The following is a 20782-nucleotide window of genomic DNA, read 5'->3' as shown; positions in this document are numbered from 1 at the left end:
GAATGCTATTTGTGAATTGCCTATGGCACACCACTGCCTACATAGATTTAGTCTCAAATAACTTTGTAAGGCTTGATTTCTCCACCCCAAGGTTCAGTCTTTCTTGTTTTTCTTTTTTTTTTTCTTTTCTTTTTTTATTTAAGATTTTTAAAATTTATTTATTCATGAGAGACAAGAGACACAGGCAGAGACACAGGCAGAGGGAGAAGCAGGCTCCCTGCAGGAAGCCTGATGTGGGACTCAATCCCAGGACTCCAAGATCATGCCCTGGGCTGAAGGCAGACCCTAACCATGTTGGGGTTTTTTGTGTTTTTTTTTGAGTTTTTGTTTTGTTTTGTTTTTTGTTTTTTTTGTTTTTTTTTTTTTAAGGAGAGGGAAGAAAGAAAGGCCTGTAGAGAATTTGTGATTTAGTTGATCTTCTGTACTTGTCTGAAAAAAAATTCTGCCCCACAAATCTTTCCTGGGGCTTTATGAAGACGAGCATTTCAGCAAACAGTTTTTGTAGATGTGCAAACCTATCTCCACAAGTGTGCAAGGAAAATACTTGATTCCTGGACTTCTTGATAAAACAATCTCTAGGTATCAGTGAAAGCCATACATTTGTGACCCATTATCTTTATACTTGCAAGTCAATGGAAATTTGGACTGACAAGATTTGTGTTTTATTTCATTTTTCTTGGTCATGGTTAACAACTCCTAGTATTTTAAACATATCCATGGATACAGAAACTCTTATAAATAAACCTTCAGGGAACCATTCAAACAAAGATTGTTAACTCAAAGGGAGGAGTGTGGTAAAGTCCAAATGGCAAATTCAGGTAAACTTTATCTGTCTTGGGAGTTTTTTGTTTGTTTGTTTTTTCTTGAACCTGAGGATGTTGATTGAAAATAGCAAGCAATTTGGAAGAGTGAGTGGGTTGAAGTCATGGTTTTGTATTTAGTATCTAGCCCACATATTCCTATTTAAAAACGAGGTTGCAAAAATTAGGGTTTTCACTCCATCTGTTTAAATCTGTTATTTGCATAGTCAGTGTGTTCTTTTTTAATATAATAAAATGTTTCTTGCTAAAACATGAGGACACCTTTTATCCTAACAAAATAGAGATATTTTGTGGATATTAGAAAAGAATGTAAGTCAGTTCCCTTAGAACAAATCCTCTCACATGAGTACACTTTGTTACTTAGCAGTTTGACATTTCAACCTTTTAGAATACAAGTTTGGATTTACAATACATCTCAATTCATTAAGAGCAAACAAAGAAAAAAAAAACTCTGAAGCTTACGTATTTAACTGTCAGTACTAAAAATAAACTGTTACTTTACCATGTTTCATGCACTTCTTACATTTCCTAAAAAGGATTAAGTAAGGATAAATATTAGTTTTACAAGATATTTTATAATAAGGTCCTTTGAAATAGAAAGCTCCTACTAATGCACTGAATAAAAGAATAGCTAGGACTGGAAAGGATTGTAGTGATTAGTTCCAAATTTACATCCACACAGTAGAAACTGAGGCCCAGAATAGTTAGGTATCTTGTCTGAGATCTACAGCTAAGAAACTACCCAATATAGGATAATAACTCATGTCTCCTCATCTCTTCTTTCAGAGAGAGTGATATTATCACTGAATTGGAAGACAAGTGGAAGATTATAGACCAAATTCTATTTTCTTTTTCTTTTTTTTAAAGATTTTTAAAATTTATTTATTCATGAGAGACAAGAGACAGAGGCAGAGACACAGGCAGAGGGAGAAGCAGGCTTCATGCAGGGAGCCCGATGTGGGACTCAATCCCAGGTCTCCAGGATCAGGCCCTGGGCTAAAGGTGGCTCTAAACCGCTGAGCCACCTGGGATGCCCCTATTTTCTTTTTAAAAAACTTTTGAATTAATATTTATTATAAAGGTGTGGGGAAAATAGTGTTCAGGTTAATTGAGTGTTACCAACTATTTTATACATATATATAAAATATATTTACATAAATATATATAAAATATATATTATATATTTTATAAATATATAAAAGACAATATTGAACTAACTTAATCTTTAATAATTTAGAAAGCACTTAAATAACTAGCATCATTATAAACATAACTTAAAATTTTTTAAATTTGCCGTACGCAATACTTGCAGGAAATTAAACTGAACCTTGCCAAGTGTATGACATGCCCTAGAAACCTTGTATAAGAAAAAAAAATCAACACACCATTTGAACAGTAAGGAACAGAATAAAGAAAAATAATCAACATACCCTTCCAGATGACACGTTTGTTACAATTATAGAACCTATGTTGACACTTCACAATACTCTAAGTTCATATTTTACATTAGGACTCACTCTTGAGTTTGAGATTTTCTGTTTGGACAAATGCATAATGCCACGTATCCAACATTACAGTATGATAAAGAGCAGTTTCACTGCCCTAAAAATCTGTGCTCCACCTGTTCATCCCACTGCCACCCCCCAACCCTGGCAAATACAAATCTCCCATGACTCACAATGAGGTTACATCCTGATAAGACCATCATTATGTTGAAAGTATTTTAAGTCAAAAATGCATTTAATACATCTAACCTGCCAAATGAACTTCATAGCGTAGCTCTAAACATGTCCAGAACATGTATATTAGCCTACAGTTGGGCAAAATCATCTAACTCAAAGCATTTTTTATAACAAAGTGTTGAATATTTCATGTAATTTGTTGTCTGCTGTACTGAAAATGAAAAACAGAATGATTGGATGGGTACCTAGTGGTTGTAAGCATATTGGTCGTTTACCCTTGGGATGGAATGGCTGACTGGGAGCTGTGCTTGCCTCTGCCCAGCATCATAAGAGAGTATCATACCACATATCACAACCCGTGGAAAAGATTCAAATTCAAAAAAAAATTTTTAAAGATTTTATTTATTTATTCATGAGACACACACACACACACACACAGAGGCAAAGACACAGGCAGAGGGAGAAGCAGGTTTCATTCAGGGAGCCCCATGTGGGACTCGATCTGGGGACCCCGGGATCACCCCGGGATCACATCTTGAGCCAAAGGCAGACGCTCAACCGCTGAGCCACTCAGGCATCCCACAAATTCAGAATTTGAAGTATAGTTTCTACTGAATGCATATCGCTTTCACACTATCATAAAGTCAAAAAAGTTTAAGTCGAACCATTGTAAATCAGGGACCATCTGTACCGATCTGTCTACTATCTCCATAGATTTGCCTTTTCCAGAATGAATTTCTTTTCTGCATTTAAAATTTTATACCTCTCTGACTCTTAAAATTGGGTTGTTATACAGCAAGTCAGAAATATATGCACTGGGTAAAATGAAGTTATCCACCTAGCTAGTTTATACGATTTTATAGAGAGCAACCAAAAAGGTGTCCATATGCAGGTTCAGAGATATTTGAATTAAAGTTCACGTGGAAACTGGACAGAATATGTTGTATTCTGAGCTCTGTATATATTAACTATAAAATGGATTGGTATTTTTAAACATAAATCAAATGTATCATAATTTGAACATCAAAATGAGTGTCCTTCCATCCAAAGTAGTGGTTTGGGGGTGTCAATACCAAGGTTCCTGCTATACAGGAATGAGTTCCACAACCCAATTTTGAAAGTTCTTCCAGAGCCACTTTATGAGCAATCAGTGAAAAGGAAAGTTTCATTATGTTCTAGTCCCATCACTTTTTTGATGAAAAATTCATGAAGTCTGCTTTGTTGATACCATGTTCCCCACAGTGGGCTTTAAATGACTTCTGGCTTTTTCCAAGACCAAGTCCACTCTTAACAGATATAAATATCCATTATCGAATATATTACAGATAAATTTTCACAAGCACTGAAGGGGCCGACAAATAGTCATTTGAAGTAATACATGTGAACAATGTTAGAGTCACTGGAGTCAGTGCACTGCCTTCCAAGGGCTTGATTTTGAGGTGAGAGCTCTACTTAGAATTTTACACTCTGGTATGTTTCATGTAACAAGTCACATTACTTCTTAGACACATGGTTGATTTCCTTAAATGTGGCCTGGGGTTTTACAATCAAATATTGGTGTCCAGAGTTTCTAGAGGTTTTGTTTTGTTTTGTATTTTTCCTGTAGATGTTATCTAAGGAATTTCACTCTTTAGGGAAAATTTTTATACTCCTGAATTTATTTTCCAGAAGCAGCTCGTATGTCAACCATCTATTCATTCAAGTGTTGGGAATAGATGTGAACAAAACAGGCACTTACCTTCTAGTGGAGGAAACTGACAATAAACACCTGAATGAATAAGATAAATAAGATCAGGTAGTGAGAAGAACTACGAGAAAAGGTTAAGCTGTGAAGAAGTGAGTTGGAGGACACTTTTTTTTTAGTCAACATGATCAAAAAGGCCTCTTCGAGGGGTTCACAGATGATCACATCTGAATGCATTCGGTCGGACTGTTTTCCTACTAGAAGACACAGTGCAGACATCCTGAGAACTTTGAGGAGCAATGAGGTGCCGTTGAGGCCGAAGATGTGTAGGCAGGGGCTGGTGGTAAGAGAGGTAGAGACGTAGACACTTCCTCTCAAAAGTATATAGGAAAGTGATTAATGTCCGGAGCCTGATATTCATCAATTATTATCTGTTTTCTTAACCTCTCCCTGCTTTGGATCTCCAACAGCCAAATGGGAATAACAGAGGCAACCATCTCATACATGTGGCAATTAAACAAGATGACACATGGGCCGCACTTGACAGAGTGCTATCAGTGGTCAAGAATTAGTCAAAGGAAGAGGGAGTGGAGACATGAAGTTGTGTCTTTCAAAAAAAAAAAAAAAAGGAAAGAAAGAAAGAAAAAGTTACATATCTGTTCACATATTAAAAGGAGAAACTTTAAAATTTTTTTCTAATCCAGTGAAAAATTTGGAGTTTCCATGCAGTCTTTTCTTTCAACACCTCCTTGTAACAGCTGCCATTTATTTACTTTTAGGGTTAGCTCCTTCAAAGCAGCACCCACTCTGCTCAAGATCTTCATAAGAGCACAACTGAAATAATGTTTCATGCCTTTTTTCATAATCACAAAAGTATTACCTAGTTGTTAAGGGGAAAAATATAAAGCACAGAAATATAAATATAGGAAAATTATATACATCATGGCTGTAATCAGAGATTATCCTTTTATGCGATTACATATTAGTATTTTGACCTGGTTCCAGTAACTCCAAATTGTAGCAAAGATTTGATCATATTTTATTTTATTTTTTAAAAGATTTTATCCACCTATTCATGAGAGACACAGAGAGAGAGGCAGAGACACAGGCAGAGGGAGAAGCAGATTCCAATGCAGGGAGCCCAACTCGGGACTTGATCCCAGGTCTCCAAGATCAAGCCCTGAGCCAAAGGCGGCGCTTAACCGCTGAGCCACCCGGGCTGCCCTGATCATATTTTATAACTTGATTTTTACGTTGGATTTTCTAGTGTGTTGCTGTTTTGCTGTGTGATCCAATGGAGAACTAACTTCAATATTTCTTCTAAAAGCAAAACTTATCTCATTACTAATTTGAAATATAGTCTCTTTCAAACACTAATGCATAAAAATATCTTGGGTCTAATTCTGGATTTTCATTCTGGAATTTGATTCATTACTTGAAGTATCTTTTTCTGATACATTATAACATTATTTTAATAATTTTACATTTAAAGTATTACATCAGATATATGATAATATTATAAACTATCTTGTAGCAAATTTATGATGCGTCACTACTTTTTAACAATTTTATTATCTAGTCTTAGCCTATTACACTTTCAGATAAAGCTTACATTATTTTTTTTTTTTTTTTTTTTTTTTTTTTTTAAAGTTTTTTTATTTATTTATGATAGTCACAGAGAGAGAGAGAGAGGCGCAGAGACACAGGCAGAGGGAGAAGCAGGCTCCATGCACCGGGAGCCTGATGTGGGATTCGATCCCGGGTCTACCAGGATCACGCCCTGGGCCAAAGGCAGGCGCCAAACCACTGCGCCACCCAGGGATCCCAAGCTTACATTATTTTATCAAGCTAAAAATATTGTTTTCTTTTACTGCAATTGTTTTAAATTTATAGATGTATTTGGAAGATCTGATTTTTTATAATTCTTTTCATCTGAGAATATGTGTTGTCACTCTGTCTTTTAGTGTGTGTGTCTGTGTGTGTGTGTTCTTTTACCAAAACTCAGATTTAAAGGGAATTCTTTATTCTTCACCTTTTTTCCTCTGCTCCAGCATCAATAGCTGTTAGGGAAATGCAAATGAAAACCACGATGAGTTGTTACTCTATCCATACCAGAAAGGCTAATTAAAAAAAAAAAAAAGTAACACTGTGTAATGTTGGCAAGGATGTAGAGAAACTGGATCACTCATATATTGTTGGTGTGAATGTAAAATGGTACAGCCACTCTGGAAAACAGTTTACTAGTTTCTTTAAAAAACTAAACATGAAACCACCATATGACCTAGTAGCTGCATTCCTGGGCATTTATCCCAGAGGAATGAAAATTCATGTTCACACAAAAACCTGTACAGGAATTTTATAGTAGCTTTATTCATAATAGCTAAAATCTGGAAATAGCTCAGTTTTTTGTCAGCAGGTGAATGGTTAAATACATTGGGTTTCATCTAGACCATGGAATACTATTCAGCAATATAAAGGAAAAAAGTATCTATTGATATATATAACACCTTGAAATAAAGCTTCAGGGAATTACATTGAATGAAAAAAGTCACTCCCAAAAGGTTACACACCACATAATTTCATTTATATAACATTCTTGAAATGACAAAATTATAGAAATAGAGGCCAGATTAATGTTTTCCAGAGATTAAGGATGAGGTGTGGGTGAGAACAAGTAGATGTGAATAAAAAGGACAACATGATATGGTGATGAAAATGTTCTATGCCTTGACTGTATCACTTTTTTTTTTTTTTTGGACTGTATCACTTTCATCATCCAGGTTGTGATATAGTGTACTATAGCTTTGCAAGTTGTGACCTTTGAAGGAAATTAGTTAACTAAGCTACATAGGATCTCTCTATATTATTTTTTTACAACTACACTTGAAACTATTATCTCAAAAATTTAATTAAAGGTAAAAATAAATGCATGAGTAGAAATTTTAAAAAAGTATTCTTACAATTAACTTTGATTAGAACTGTTAAATTTGTAAATAAAGTTGGAGTTATCTAACATTTTTGCAGTATAAATCTTTTCATCCAGAGACATCTCTCAAAAAAAAAAAAAAAAAACCCAGAGGGATCTCGGATCTCTCTTTCTCTCTCTTTGTCTCTGTCTCTCAGTGTATGTATTCCTTTAATAAATCTTAAACATATTTAAAACAAATAGAAAGCAATTTACTAATCTAACTTTTTTCTCTATTTCTATCTTTCATATCTTAAAAGTTTCAAAGTAGAATATTGACCTAGATAAAATAAGTCTAAAAAAAGCTGAAATTTCACATGCTCAGTCTTTTTTTTTTTTCCACAGTGTTATCTCATTTAGTGTCAAAAATGAATCTTCTCCTTAAAGTTCTGACTGGCCATAGCCTTATTGAAACAAGTTTTGGTAATCCACAACTGCTGGTCAGCACACAAAATAAATTTCAGCCAAAAATTAATTGCTGATGTAAAGTTCAATCAAGTGATTAATATCTATTTTATTAAACAGTATATTTTTCCTCAAAAAGAGGGCACTGGATTGGGTTTCAACTTTTAAAATTTGTGTTCTGTGACTTTTTAAAAGATGACATCTTCTCTGAGTTCAGTTTTCTTGTCTGTAAAATGGAAGATAATTTCTATGTGTTCTTTCATCTTTGGGTTTCTTAGATTGTTGGATGTTTTACATTTTTATAGTCTTATAATGAAACTCTAACCATCTAATGTAGTACCATAACTATGTGTTATGGTAAAATACCTTTTATTATGAGGTTCTCAATAAGTGAAAAAATCATTGTCTATTAAAACCTTTTCAAAAGCTCTTCGACATTTTAATATCCAGGCCATTTTGTGCTGTAACCTCATGTAGAAAAGGGGCACAAGTTTGGGAAGAGATCAGTATGATTGAAACTATGGCTCCCCCATTTATTAGTAGAATAACTCTTCAACAGTTATTGAGAGTGTTTTAAGCCTCAGGTTCCTCCTCTGAAAAAGAGTAGTTGAAGGTTACAGTTATATTTATCTGTCTCACAAATGACAGGCCTTCATGAAATTTAAGTTTCTGGTTGATAATGATAACATGTTTTCTTCACTGTAAATTAGTTATTGTCCTAAAAGAAAGACAAGTTTTATGTAGTTTCCTTATAATCCTCTATTAACGTCTATGCCCTTGTTGCTTGATACCTATGTGATCTCACAGGGAGTAATAACACTGTTTCGAATTTCTTATTAAAAATCAGTCCACAGGGGCACCTGGGTGGCTCAGTCAGTTAAGCGTCCAACTCTTGGCTTTGGCCCAGGTCATGATCTCAGAGTCCTGGGATCAAGCCTCACGCCAGGCTCTGCTCTGTGCTGAGCGTGGAGCCTACTTAGTTAGGATTCTCTCTCCCTCTCTCTCTATCCCACTCCACCAGCTGGCAATCAATCAATCAATCAATAAAATCTTTAAAAACAAATAAAAAAACCTAAATCAGTCCACATTAGCACTGGGTATATATAAAAGTAATCCAAGTTGTTTCAGATAACTTTTTATACCCCAGACCACTGTAAAAGCAATTATCAATCCTTTGGTGAGAGACAATGTTCAGTATAAAAAGGTAGATGTGCAGACCTGGTTTAATAATATTTGTAGACTTTGATTGTTTACATGATGCAGTTTGCAAAAAGCATTTACCTAAAAAAAAATTGAGGTAACTTTTTATAATATATCACTTTTGGACTTAGGAGATAAAATAGAACTGATTACAAAATTGAAATTTCTGCAATCTGTGCATAATTTATTTGAAAAGCCAAAAGGCTTGAATAAGATCTGATTTCACAGTATTTAAAATTAAGACTAATTTCTGAGTGTCTTGAACACATTTCTTTTTACTTCTTTTTTTTTTTAATTTATTTATGATAATCACAGAAAGAGAGAGAGAGAGAGAGAGAGGCAGAGACATAGGCAGAGGGAGAAGCAGGCTCCATGCACCGGGAGCCCGACATGGGACTCGATCCCGGGTTTCCAGGATCGCGCCCTGGGCCAAAGGCAGGCGCCAAACCACTGCGCCACCCAGGGATCCCCTTCTTTTTATTTCTTAGGAGCATAATTGAATGAGATTTTTGTCTTTTATACTAGAGTATGTATAGGAAGATAAGACTACACAGGTTCTTTGAAAATAAGTTCATAAATCCATTAAATATAAACATAGGTCTTTATTTATGAAATTATTTTAAATTTCCTAAGTTGCCTCATTGCATTTTAAATGGCATGCTTATCTCTTGCATCATAGTAGTTTTTATATTTCTTTGAATTTAGATTTCAATAAAAGAATCTAAGTTCTGATTCTAGCTGTGCCAATTACTAAATACATGCCTCTCGGAAAATCAGAATTTTAGTCTCTGACAGAATTCACAGAGATTATTCTTAATTTCAGAATTTTAGAACTTTTCACAAATCCTATTTAGAACGTGGCTAAATTTTATCCTTTGTAAAACAGACAAAAGTACCATCCCATTACATCAGTTATGTATTGCCACAGTAATGTCACTTGATAAACAACTCCAAAATATAAATTACATACAATTATAAACATTTAGGGGATCCCTGGATGGTTCAATGGTTTAGTGCCTGCCTTTGACTCAGGACACGATCCTGGAGTCCCGGGATCGAGTCCCACGTCGGGCTCCCTGCATGGAGCCTGCTTCTCCCTCCTCCTGTCTCTCTCTCTCTCTCTCTCACTAGGTCTATCATAAATAAATAAATAAATCTTTAAAAAAAATAAAAGGAAAGTACAGAGATTTCCCATATATCCCTCTTCCCCCCCCCAACATCTACAGCCTCCCCATTATGAACACCACTTACCAGAATAGTACATTTTTTACCAACAATGGACCTACACTGACACATCATAATCATTTTGTAGACCATAGTTTACCTAAGAAGTCACTCTTGGTGTCATACATTCTATGAGTTTGGGCAAATGTATAACGACATATATCCATTGTTATAATATCATGCAGAGTGTTGCCACTGCCCTAAAAGTCCTCTGTGCTCTTCCTGTTCATCTGTACCCCCACCCTCACCCCTGGCAATCACTGATCTTTGTGTTGTCTCCATAGCTTTACCTTTTCTAGCACATCATATAGTTGGGACCATACAGTATGTAACCTCTTGGATTGACTTTTTTCACTCAGTGATATGCATTTAAGTTTCCTCCGTGTCTTTTTATGGCTTGAGAGACTATTTCTTTTTAGTGCTGAGTAATATTCCTTTGTCTAGATGTACTAACATTTATTTGTTCATTCACCTACTGAGAGACAACTTGATTGCTTTCAAGTTTTGGCAGTTAAGAATAAAGCTGCTGTAAACATCTGTGTTGAGATTATTTTTATTATTTTTTTTATTTTTTTATTTTTTTTGTGGAGATAAGTTTTCAACTCTTTTGGGTAAGTACCAGGAAGCCAATTGCTAGATCACTTGTAAGAGTATGTTTAGTGGGGCGCCTGGGTGGCTCAGTTGGTTAAGCATCTGACTCTTGGTTTTGGCTCAGGTCATGACCTCAGGGTCATGGGATCCAGCCTTGCATCAGGCTCCATGCTCAGCAGGAAGTCTGCTAGAAGATTCTCTCCCTCTGCCCCTACCCTGCTCACTCTCTCTTTCTCTCTAAAATAAATAAATAAATCTTAATAAATCCACTGAATTCTTGTCCAATGTAGCTGTACCATTTTGCATTCCCACCAACAATGAATCCATCCGCACCAGCATTTGGTGTTATCAGTCCCAGATTGTGGCCATTCTAATAGGTATATAGTGGGTATCTCATTGTTGTTTTAATCTTCATTTCCCTAATGACATATGATGTAGAGCATGTTTTCATATACTTATTTGCCATCTGTACACCTTCTTTGGTGAAGTGTCTGTTAAGGTCTCTGACCCATTTTTCTAATTTGTTTTCTTGTTGTTGACTTTTAGGAGTTCTAATTTTTGATCTTGGGGTCATGAGTTCAAGCCCTACACTGCGTTTAGAGATTACTAAATAAATAAATACATAAATAAATTTTAAAATATTTTTGTATGTATTGGATAACAATCCTGTGTCTTCTGCAAATATTTCCTCCCAGTCTGTGGCTTCTCTTCATTCTCTTAACATTGCCTTTCACAGAGCAGAATTTTTTTTTAAAGATTTTATTTATTTATTCATGAGAGACAGAGAGAGAGAGAGGCAGAGACACAGACGTAGGGAGAAGCAGGCTCCATGCAAGGAGCCCGATGTGGGACTCGATCCCGGGACTCCAGGATCACGCCCTGGGCTGAAGGCAGGCACCAAACCGCTGAGCCACCCAGGGATCCCCCAGAGCAGAATTTTTTGTTTAAATAAAGTCTAGTTGATCAACTACTTCACAGATAGATTTCTCCTGTGTTATCTTCTAGGAGTGTTATACTTTTGTATTTTACGTTTAGATCTGTGATCAATTTTGAGTTAACATTTTGTTTGAATTAATAATTCTGATGCTAACATACCATCGGCCGAAGTAAATCACTTGGCTGAACTCAAAATAAAGGTCAGTGTAATGTAATTCAAATTCTTGCTGTAAGGAGCTTCAAAGTCATGGCAATGGGCATGGATACAGGGAGAACTGAAGAACTCTCATGTAACCCTTCTGGGGCCATATGTGATCTATCTACCACACCCACTTATTTCATAAGACCTTTGTAAAGATGAAATGATGTACTTGAAAGCTCTCAGTAAATTACAATACATTTTGTACATCCTGTTGTTATAGACATTCTCTTTATTTTCATGACATTTATAATAAAGCTATCTTGACTGACATAACTTTAAAACAGGGGTCAGCAAACTTTGGCTCATGGGCCACAATTGTCCTATGGCTTCTTTATATAACCCACAGCCTAAGAATAAGTTTATATTTTTAAATGGTTGAAAAAATAAAGTTTTAAGAATAATATTTTATATAATGTAAAATTATATAACATTCAAATTTAAGTGTGTCTAAAGAAAGTTTTATTGGAATACAACCAGGCTCATTTATTTTATATGACGTCTGTTGCTGTATTTGCACTACAATGGCAGAGTTCAGCAGCTGAAACAGAAACCATGTGGACCCCAGCCCGTAAAATATTAACTCTCTGGCTCTTTATAGGAAAAAAGTTTTCTGACCCCCCCATTGTACAATTATGGATCTTAAGTTTTTAAACAGACATTTCTAAAGAAGTCTAGCATAGTGATGTGGGTCACTCCTCCAAGATCCTTCAGTGAAAATTTGGAAGGGTTAGGAGTGATATTACATGATTTTGACAGGCAGTCCTAATATACTTTCTTTGTCAGCTTAACGCCTACCTTTTTTTTCTTCCCTCACTGCTCTTTTGCTTTATTTAGTCTTTCAACTTCACACTAGCTGACTATCCCTCTGCAGTGTCCTTGAAGCTCAGGTTTGGACATTTAACTGATGTGAGTCTCGGTGACCAGTTGTTCCCTGCAAAAGTTCATCTCAAGGAGAAGTCCAGTTCTGGAAGCACCCTGCCAATACTCCCATCTGTCAGAGACAGCAAGAACTAGAAAACCCCCCTCCCTCCCCAGCTGGAGCCTGCTGACTCTGCCCTCACATTTTAGGCTCCCACAAGGCACAACCCCTGAGACATAAGTGAATACTTAGTGAAAGGAATAGGCTGATACAGAATTCAGATATTCTGACTCTAAACATTAGAAGAGTGCTATATCATGCTCTAGTCATGGTTCATTAGATGTTTAGCTCACATTTACATTTTCTACTTCATCTTTATTCAAGAAATTAAATATATAATGTTAAATAATTCCTCCTCAGAATCAAAACTTCACATTCAAGTATGACATTATGCTTGTATATACTCTTTTCATTCTTAGCTCTGTTTACTTACCTGTGCATTTGACTATATGAATGAACTTTTAGTATGAATAATTTTATAGAAGTCTGCTCTTATCTAGTATGAATGATTTTATAGAAGTCTGCTCTTCTAGTATGAATAATTTTATAGAAGTCTGCTCTTTCCTCATGCTGGATTATAGCGCTCCTTTCTAACTCACCTCCATTTCTACTGTGGAATTAGCTCACTTTCAATGCTAACATAAGGTTCTAAGTGTTCAGTGCATTTGGGGATCAAAATGCCATCAATTTTGCCCAGAGCTACCAGCCACAAGGCACGTCCTCTGCCTTCAGAGATTTGCTGGCTTAAGTGGCAGTTGTCTTAGCGCTTTTTTGTCTCCAAATTTGCCTTTCCAGTCATTCTCTCTCAACTGGTAAAATAAGAAATTCCCATCTCATTTCTTCTCTTGACAGTGAATGCCTTATCCATGACTACTTTCTCCAGTCATAAGAAATTGTCATTCCAACATCCTGAATCAATTACTTGGACTCTGTACACATCTTTCCTTCCAAATGCTTGAAAAAAAGAGGGCGATTATAGCCAGGTGGCTACATCTTGCAACAGCATTCAACTGGCACTTCAAATCAAATCTAAGTGTATATTTTCCCCTTTACTTGAAATAAAGTAGGAAATATCTTCCTTCTGCCTGGTACAGTTCAGTGAATTGTTCTGATAAGTGAAGCTTGAAATGTAAAAACCTAAGTCAACTTCTAATACTTTTTAAATGGCCCTTTAAATCATATGTGTTGAAGACTGATAGCAAGCAAATTAGTAGAAGAACAATATTAAGGCATTTGTGCACTATAAAATACAGATGTTCTAGGAAGTATAAATTAATCTATTTCAAAAAAAACCTTTCAAGACTGATTTGTTCATTTAATCAATCTCTTTTAGAATCATTCTGATAGTTGTCTATTTCAAGTTTTTATGATTTTAAACCATTCTGAGTACAGTTGAATGATTTTGTCATGACCACTGTTCCCTTACACAGCAAAAGAAGACACTTCCCAACTCATCAGAAACAAGAGTTCGTAGAGGGCCCTGCAGAGAGGGACGCTCACAGAGCCCTTTGCCAGTGCCAGAGAGTGGGGCGGAGGTGGCATTGGGAGACTGCTAATGAAGAGAAATAGGAGGCATTCTCCGGAGAACACCCACTTGTACATTTAGGGCTGAGGGGCAAAGAGTGTGCAGCACAGGAGCATTTTTCTGTGATTCTCCAAAGCTACTTTTGTTCAGCTAGCATTAAAATTGCTCACTTTGCTTTTTTTTTTTTTTTTTTTAATTCTGAAGATGCCAAATAATCAAAAGGCTAAAAAACAAATGATGGGGAAATCCTTAATAGAGTAAAAAAGTTTAGCCAATTAAAATGTTGAGTGATAAGTCTTGCACATGAGGACAAAATGCCCTTTGATCAAAGTAATTGGGTCCTGTTGTAAAACTTAGAAGAGAAAATGCAACGTCCTAAATGCACAACAATGAACATAGACAAAAACGATGGGAAAAGTGGATGGGGGAACTGCTCTCCTTTTGTCATCTCTTGGCTCCTTAGCCTTTCATATTTATTGCCTTTAGCTGGGGGTTGTGTATTTGTTTGGTCCCTTTCCTTTCTTTTCCCTCTCCTTTAGAAGGTAATAGCTATTGTAAACCTGCGTCGCTGCAGGAACTGAGGCTTCTGCTGCGTGCTCCTTCTTTATGGGAACAACACCAACAAAAAAAACATTTACTGTGTGAAGTGTTCAGAACTCACCCTGGCCATTGGAATTCTAAGCTAAGAGCGAGCATATTTTACCCAATTTTGAGTTATGTGAGCTGCTGAAGAGAAACAGGACTTTTGGTCATTAGGAAAAGTTCCTTCGAGGTTGCACAGGCACACGATAGCTCCAAAGTCATTCTTTTAATGAAAATAATGTGAACTGAATTCCCTTTGAAATCTGTTTGAAAATGCAGGATGTAGGAGGAAGTTGGGCAATATTTTGTGACATTTTTTCAACAGTGCATGTTGCAGAAGCCTTTGCCATGTATAACCTGCTTCCCTGATTCTCCCATTTATACTCTATCAAGGTATTGCCCTTTGGAGACTATTTTCGTAGTACCTTCCTAGCAAAGGCAGAGACTAATAGATGAATGGTAGCAATAGCAGCCCTAGTGAAAGAGTTCTAAAAATATAGTACCTTTCAAAATCTCTGCTGATACAGAAGACCCAGAGATGACATCTGGATTATTGCTGTAGGAAAATATTCAGCCCAGAGGGCATACACTGAATGAAATAGGGGCAAGAATATCACACAATCTACATTCCCCCTTAAAAACTCCTGCTCCTTACCTCTTGGTTTTCAAGCTTTTCCTGTTATTTTTAGATAAGGTTTTTTTTTTCAGCCATGTGGAAATGTATTATTAAAAGTATAATGGTGGGATGCCTGGGTGGCTCAGTGATTGAGCTTCTGCCTTCAGCTCAGGGCATGATCCCGGGGTCCTTGATCGAGTCTCCCATTGGAGCCTTTTGCTCCCCCTGCCTCTCTCTGTGTGTCTCTCATGAATAAATAAATAAAATCTTAAAAAAAAAATAAAAGTTAATGGTTGTTTTTAACATCTTATAGGTAAGTTTTTTATATAGTTGTTGAATTGAAGTGACACTGAAAAATATCATCATGGGAATTAAAAGCAAAAATTGCAAAATGGTGGTGTACAGGCCATACCAGGACCACAGATGTGTTTTGTTTGATCCATAATATTTTAGATGAATTGGTGTCAACTTTTAAAATCTTTAAATGTCAGATTCAAAAGTCAAGGTCCCAACTTCTCCCAGTAACTTGGAAGGTATTGCTATAGAGGCCTACATTCTCAAATGGCAAAATTGGCTGGAGCTAAGTAATAGCAGCTCTAAAAGGATAGCTCTGGCCACAGTTTGTCAGAATCCCTGACACCAATCCACATTCTTACACAATGTGTGTGTTCTGTACCTACACTCCTCATTCTATACTCATGTGTGTTATCTGCCCTGAAGGCTTCTAAGTATGTGATCTTCGTTCTTAAAAAAAAAAAAAAATCCAAATCAAAGTGTGTCTTTTCCCAAATATTAATGGATAACAGTGCTAACATACTGGCACTTTCAGAGTTATTTATATGGAAATACTGGTTTATGATAACACTTTGTGCAATTCTACTGCAAACTTCTTCATAGTCTCAGTATCAAAGGATTGACAGTAGGCATGGGTCATCAACAAATAAGAAGGAAGAAAAATAGAAAGTTCTGAACTTAACAGAATTTTGGTCAAAAAAAGTGTCTACAAAAAAAGAAACTAGTCTAATTTTATCATATGTATGTGTGTTGTACTTTATGGGTTAACATTGTTTTTGTTTCAAATTACTATGGTGGTCCACATAGTCATTTTAGTGCTGTAGAGTCTTTAAAGGATTTATTGAGTTAATTCTGAGCAACTGGCTTTCAAAACTCCTTTTGAATACTGGAGGTAATTTTGGATGTCATATGGCGAAGGAGTGAAGCTAATTTTAACATTTAACCATTTCTGCTCACCTGTTTGGCAAGTCTTTAGTTTCACTTTTGGAAAAAAGTGTATACCTAATCATTCTTTTGATCTCATCTTTTTTGCTTGATGATCATGCATGTGCAGAAGGGTGAATTCTCTCTAAGATTCATTCTCAAAGGACCTAGTTTCATCCCTTCAGTATCTACTGCTGAATGATCAAACTATAAACCTTCATCGTTTTAGTAGCAATTTGCACTTTTGGGCATCTGTTAAGCATTGGGCAGTCAGAAAGGATACAGACTACATTCAACAAACATTCAGAGAGAAGTTATCTCAAGGGTTGGGGCAGATAGAGAAGGAAGGGAGGGCTTAAATAGAGTATTAGCAATAAGTAAGTAAGTAAACTAGGCAAAATGTGTTCTAAACAGAGGCAATGAGAAAAACAAAGCCTCAGAGACACAGTGTGCCTTGAGATGTTGGGAAAAGTATAAATAGGTCTGTTGACTGGAATAAAGTCTGCAAGAGAAATTAGAGGCAGAATGTGGTGGGCTTTGAATTCTAAGGTTAGGGGCTCAAAGTTTATTCTGTAAAGATAAGAAATAGCCACAGAAAACTCAGACCAAGGGATGATGCTATAACTTTTAGGCAGCTAATTGGGAAACAGTTTATTCATGTAATACTTATTAGATATATGTTATATGCTTAAATATGCACGCATGTATATACACACAGTAATAAAAATATAGTAGGTTAGGTGCTAAAAATACAAGAATGAATAGAGATCACAATAGAGAATCAATCTTAGAAGAAACAAGAAAAACACAAGAAGACTCAAGATATTATTATAATATGCAAAGCTGCTACTTAAAATACAGACAGTTCCCAACTTCAAATGGTTTGACTTTACGATAGTGCAAAAGCAGTACACATTCGGAGATACTGTACTTTGAATTTTGAATTGTGATTTTTTCCCCTGACTAGTGATATGTTTGCCATACTCTCGTGATGCTGGGGATGCCAGTCAGCCATGTGATCACAGGGCAGACAACTGATACACTTACACCACTCTACCCATATAATTCTTCTGGTTTTCACTTTCAGTACAATATTCAATGAATTACACGAGCTCTTCAATACTTTCCTATAAAATAGACTTTGCATTAGATGATTTTTGCCCAGCTGTAGGCTAATATAAGTGTTCTGAGCACTTTTAAGTTTCACTAGGCTAAGCTATGCTGTTTGGTACGTTAGGTGTATTAGATGCATTTTCAGCTTAACATTTTCAACTTATGATGGGTTTATTGGGACATAACTCCATTGTGAATGGAGGAAAATATCTCCATTTCAGATACTCATAAACGCGAGCACACACACACACACACACACACACACACAGACACACGTACTCTTGTCTTTAGTCAAACTAATGTTCTGACCACCACTTCACCTTCTACACAACCAGTTAAGAACTTCTGCTTTAGTGAACCACTGTTACAGATGGTTACTATCTTATCTATCAGTTATTTTAGGAGATGGAGAACATGCTAATAACTACTGGATCAGGAGATCACACTTAAACACTGCGCTTATTCTAAACCAGATGTTATTTTAGATACCCTATTTAAGTTATATATTTTTAATCCCTCTTCCAATAATTGTTTTGTCTCTAGGATCAAAATAAATTTTATTTTATCATCATGATAAATATGAGTTAGGTACTAATATCATCTTTATTTTATAGATGATGAAATTAAGGCATATTTGGAACCTTACCGATTATTAGAGCTACACACAACCTTAATGTCAAGTTTTGGCATATTACCACCCCACTACTCTCTATCACTGAACCTAGCCTTGATTCTTCTTCTGTTTTAAAGATTTTGTTTATTTATTCATGAGAGATACACAGAGAAAGAGGCAGAGATGAAGGCAGAGGGAGGGGAAGCAGGTACCATGCAGGGAGCCCAGTGTGGGACTCAGTCCTGGAACTCCGGGATCATGACCGGAGCTGAAGGAAGACGCTCAACCACTGAGCCACCCAGGCATCTCTAGCGTTGATTCTTTCATCTGCATGATTAGTTAAATTATAGCAACAACAAAAGAACAATCATTTATTGGGTGCCTACTCTGCATTTCCACACTATGTGTCAAATATTAGGTAATTCTGAACATATACTCACTTTTTTTTTTACTTCATGACTGTCCCGCCTAGTATTGTGCCACTCTGATCTTCCTGTCCCTTGGCCTGGATGACACCCAAGGTATTCTTTGTCTGGGCTTTCTCAAAGATGTTAGGGAGGGTACATATAAGGTACATATAAGGTGGCTGACTGCATATAATATACTTGCAGTTAAATTCCACTACTCATAAAAGACATTCTACTCATCTCCAGTAATTCTCTTTTACACTCTATTGAACAGCTATTCTAACCTTTTATGGTCCCAGAAGCCCCCAGTTTCTGCCCCTGCAGGCTTCATTCTCAGCCAACAGCCCTGGAAAAAAGTAAGTTTCCTCAGGTTCATTCTTCTCACATTTATAAGTTCCTTTTTTATTCTCACCTAGCTCTCTGTTTTCCTTTGATCTTGTCTTAAAGGATGAGGTGTTCCCCTAGAGGAACCTAATTGCTCTACTTACACCTCTAAGCCTGTGTCCTGCAATTCTTTTAAGACTTTGATCCTCAATTTTTTTTCTTAATTCTTCTTTTTCCCCCTCTGGTCCCTGCTTCATATTTCTTGGCCTTCAAATATATTTAAAACCTACCTTAGTTTTAGTAAGGCAGGACTTTCCCTGGACCCTGATAATATTCTAGCTACTATCCTAAATTTCTAAAATTATTTTGTCATAAAGACCTTCACCCCAAACTAATCAATGCTTGCTTTTTATTTATTTATTTATTTATTTATTTATTTATTTATTTATTTATTTCACAAATAACTGTTGAGTGCCTACTATATGCTAAATGCTCTATTAAATTAATTGTGAAGAGATTTAAAAGTTCCGTGGCTCATAGATGGTAAGAGACAGATAATATGTAAATTAGAAAATATTATACTACGTTTGAAAATAAGAGCTAAGAAGAAAAATAAGGTAGACAAGGATAATGAGAAATAGGGAGATTTAAATGGGGCAATGAGGGAAGATGTCACTGAGAAACATTTGAGGAAAGTTTCGATGAAAATGAGACAGCAAGACTTATGGATTGATCTGGTCAGGGAAGAAAGCAAGTGCAAAGACTCCAAGACTGGAGAGTATCTGGTGTTTCAAGAAACTACAAGGAGGTTAGTCTGGCCAGAGTGGAGCGAGTGAGGGTAAGAGTAGGGCAAGAGATGCTGTCAGATGTCCTGGATAATGTCACTTATCCACTTCTACTGTATCCTATCTTATCTTTTACTCTTTTGAATACTCATTACATGTTTCTTTCATGTCAAGGCACATCTACTTTATTTGAACATCACCTTCTTTACACAGAGTTTAAACTTGTTCATCCTCACTGACCCAACTTTTGTTCTCTAGATACAATAGATGTGCTCGATCAATGCTTCTTTAATGGAATGAAATGAAATAAACCATGACGTTAAAAATGAAGCATTTCTTTATAAACATATTTTAAATTCTTTAAGTCATTCTGTTTTAGATTATGGTTGAGTGCAAGCTACATAGTTTATTGGTAAAGACTAATTCATGTCCTTCTGTTTTAAGCAGAATGATATCTAAGTTTGGCTGTTACCAACTGATGTCAAAGCCTTCTCCCTTAAAGGTTAATAATCTTAGTTCTTTTTCTGGTTTTTGAATTTATGCATTCTGGCCTTGCTCTTTTAAATCTAAAGGAGTACCAAATGTAACCTCAAATTCATAGCCAAGATTAAAAATTCTTGAACAAAAATAAAATCAATTAGATGTTTTATAGTCACATAGATTTGGATTCTCTTCCTTTGATTTCCAAATGCAGGGAGAAAACATTCTGTAAATGCAAAACCTCTTAGGGGAAAAATATGGACTGTCAAGAGATGTGTTAATAAGTTGTGTCCTTGGGCTTAAGTGAATGCACATTCTCATGTACTGTGAGGGAACGCCATGAAACTGGAGATGTTCCTTGGCTTTCAGAAATAGAAAGCTTCCCCGCTCCAACTGTGCTCATTAAAGGTCTCAGTAACACACATTGTAAAAAATAAAATGCTGGTTTAAATGACCAGAACAACCTCTAACTGTGGTTATTAACTTCGTA

The 20782-nt window shown here is 36.0% G+C and overlaps 1 protein-coding gene across 1 annotated transcript in view; it reads left to right on the top strand.

Annotated features, from left to right (window-relative positions):
- Positions 1–20782, top strand: part of KCNH7 (potassium voltage-gated channel subfamily H member 7) — a 479507-nt gene that overhangs the window by 122611 nt on the left and 336114 nt on the right. The window lies entirely within an intron of this gene.

This window comes from Canis lupus, chromosome 36 (assembly GCF_011100685.1).
Source record: "Canis lupus familiaris isolate Mischka breed German Shepherd chromosome 36, alternate assembly UU_Cfam_GSD_1.0, whole genome shotgun sequence".
NCBI lineage: Eukaryota > Metazoa > Chordata > Mammalia > Carnivora > Canidae > Canis > Canis lupus.
Note: the sequence above shows the minus strand (reverse complement) of the source record. Positions and strands in the feature narration are given on the sequence as shown.